The sequence below is a fragment of the Equus asinus genome, chromosome 16 (assembly GCF_041296235.1).
Source record: "Equus asinus isolate D_3611 breed Donkey chromosome 16, EquAss-T2T_v2, whole genome shotgun sequence".
NCBI classification, from domain to species: Eukaryota; Metazoa; Chordata; class Mammalia; order Perissodactyla; family Equidae; genus Equus; species Equus asinus.
The window spans coordinates 12575953-12579546 of record NC_091805.1 but is presented as its reverse complement, the minus strand read 5'-3'; positions in this window follow the sequence as shown (position 1 = coordinate 12579546).

Here is a 3594-nt window from a genome sequence, read left to right as displayed (position 1 = left end):
CTAAACTCTGCTCTCAGGCCCCACCAAGTGCAGATCCTTGGTAAGTACTGTACACGTTGACACAACATAGAAAGGGAGAAGGGTGTTTCCTGCAGGGGTTTTGACAGCCTCTAAGCCTAAGGAAGTCTATCTTCTTTGGAGCTGCTTCTGAAACTCAAGCAATTGGGAACCACTTATGAATTTATTCTCCTGAGATCTCTACAGATTTATAAAAATAATCTGGTGCTCTGGAGAACTCTTACATATTAAAACCACAGGCCTAATTATGTTCATCAAAGTTCCTTAAATTTCAGTTCACCCTACCTGTTGGATGGAGACATGGTGACACACAGAAATGTGTTTGAAGTGTGAAGGGCCATGTAAATAAAGGTACCAATATGATCATCAACAAAGCTAATATAATGTGATAACATAAAGAGTGCCAGGTACTAAAGTAAAATATCTGGTATCAAGTGAATGACACTTCAGCTGAACAAATGCTGAAGAACGTTCACTTAGCCATGGGTGCAGAATAACTGAAGGAAGAAAGATCACAAAAGTGGTAGCCTGTGTTTAACTTAACTCCCTTCACAAAGAACTAGTTCTCTGAAATGTAAATTAAAATGTCATGTAAAGTAATAAATGAAACATAAGGCTTTAAAAATTATCTTTTTGGGGCCAGCCCAGTGGCATTGTGGTTTGAGTTCTTGCGCTCAGCTTCTCTAGCCCAGGGTTTGCAGGTTTGGATCCCAGGCCTGGACCTACACATCGCTCATCAAACCATGCTGTGGTGGCATCCCACATACAAAATATAGAGGAAGATTGGGACAGATGTTAGCTCAGGCCCAATCTTCCTCTCACACACACACACAAAATTATCTTTTGCCCAAGAAATTGGAAAAATAATTAAGATATTAATTCCACTGGTAGGCAACATAGACAAGTGCTCTGGAAACACCTCAACCACTCCTCATGGAGATGTAAATTAGTGCAGCATTGTGGGGGCAATTAATGACTTTCAAGAGTCTTAAAACTATGCATGCATGTCCATTCCACTTACAAGAATTCATTCTTGGGAAATGAGGATGTGAATGAAAAGGTAGCTATGAAGATGCTCATCACGGTGTTGCTTAAAATAGCGCTTAAAGTACAGAAGTGAAGAATATGGCATCTGAAGTCAGTGAGCCGTTAGATTCAAATCTTGGCTTTATTATTTCTCACCAAGACTCTGGACGTATTACGTTTTAATTTCACACTTGTAAAATAAGGGTGATAATAATAGAACCTGTTTCATGAGATGGCTATAAATATTTAACACAATACATCTAAGGCACTGAGGGCGCACTGAGAGCACTCACGATGTTAGATTACGTGCATTATAATGAAACATTAGAAACAACCTACATATCTAACAAATTGTTTCATCCAAGCAACGTAGTACTATATTTCAACTAAAATGATATTTTAGATGAAAATTTCACTTGGAGAGATGTTTATTATATTAAAGGGGAAAAGCAGGCTATAAAACAGTATTTACTCTCTGAATCCAAGCAGACATTTATTACACGTTCCAGTATACCTGAACTTGTTTTGAATTCAAATTCATTTCTCTCTCTCAAAATTTAGTTGTATTCCAAAGGAGCAAAAAACAAATAGTGCTAATTTCAGTTCCTTTACCTCCTGGGATGGAGGCCATTGAGAATTTTCCCTGGGCTACTATACTTTTGGTACTTAGTGTATTTCAGTCCAAATGATTTCTGTTCTAAATAACAAAATAGAAGCATTTCTTTTACTAACAGGTAAAGTCCTCCAAGCCGTAGCAAAAATCCCAAGATCCCATCTAGTCTCATAACGCTACTAGAGTGATTACATACATAATTTACCAAGTCAAGAAATACTACAGCTATCAGTTTTCAAATGCCTATAGCAATTTTTAAAAGCATGAACCTTGATTCTAACAATGTTTATTATGGGACACTCAAAACAGATGTACTTACAATTTAAAGTGATATAGAATTTTAAGAATATTTGCATAATGCAAAATTACTGCTAAATGTTAACGCTACCTTGTTCTACTAACAAAAGGACACTTAAGAGTATTGACTTAATGTGACTTCTGTTTCAATGTTTCAATTGGTGATTCAACTGATTTGCATAGCAAAAATGTTATCCTTACCATTTCCCAGTTCAGGAATCTCTGAATGCCTAAGAGATAACTACTCATTACTCAGGTCTTTGCTAGCACAAAAATACAAAGGTTTCTTTCTCCAATCTTGACAAAAGCTGTTTGATCACCCCTCAATTTCAAGCAAACAAGTACTGTGCCCACATGCTTACACTGAATATTAATAGCATGGAAATACTTCAATTCTTTCCTAACGTGCAAATTCTTTTTAGTACTTTCATATCTATCTCATTTCATCACTAACATTAAAAAGTATATATGCAGGATAATAAACCTCATTCGTTTTGACAGCTTTGAGGCCCTCTGTTATGGAAGTTTTACTTAACTTCGGGCATTCATCTTTGGAACTAAAAAGGGTAGTGATGTGGTTTGTAAAAACTTTTGGTACAGTCAGTGAGTGGGAGCACAGGAAAAAGACAAAAGAGAGAGGAGAAGGAATCACAATCAAGCACCTTCCAACCTAAATGATGCCAATTATATCCAGCTGGGAAGTGCTATAAGCCGCTAACAGTGCAGAGCTGGGCTAGACCACAAGAGCTCTCCTGACATCTGGGAAAGGTAAAGCTGACCTCCCCACTTGTGCCTGGGACAGGTAGACAAAAACCCAAGGAGATTAGCATCAATCTCGCAAGATCAGATAGAGTGACTGTGGCTACCTTCTTTGTGTTCGGCCAAAAAGATTTAACTGGAGTAGCTGGTTTAAAAAAAAAAGAAAACTTTCTTCCTCCCTCCCCCATAGTGAAACTTAGGTTCGTTGCTTCTGGTTTGAGGCAGATAGCAAGTTACTTACATCCACATGACTGCTTTCTGGTTGCATTTATGATTACTAGAATAGAATTACAAATACTCCGCTATTACTTCCAGTCCTCAGCCAGATGTGACTCAGCTAAGTTAAACAAAGACTTAAACTGAAGATCTTTTCTCATTACCTTTTTTTTCCTGACTGGTAAATGAAAGACAAGAAGTATGTACTGATTGAGTTCTTTAAATCCAAAAATTGGTGAGGGTGGCACTCCTTACTTTTGCAATGCCCAGACTAGTGTCCACGGCTACCCAGAATCAAGTCCTGAGGTTTAGATCTCAGCTCTCAGACTCACAATCCCCAAAGAGAGTTCACTAGGAAGAAAAAATACAGTCTTGGCTCAAGAAAGCTTCCTCAGCAACTCCAAATGCTTCCAGGTCTCCTTTTACTTCTTCTCCCTAAAGAAATATATTCTCATGGTCTATATTTCACTTCTGACTTAGGATACCCAGACAGTCATTTTGAAAAGTGCTCTGCCTTTTCTTTTACATTAATTTTCATTAATGTGAAAAAAAAAAGTTTCATCTAAGTTTCCTTTAAAAATGTATTCACAACGCAGCTCAAAACAAAAATTTTTTTAATTGAGTTGTTATATTTGAAAGAGACTAAAGTCAACTTACAGCTGAAA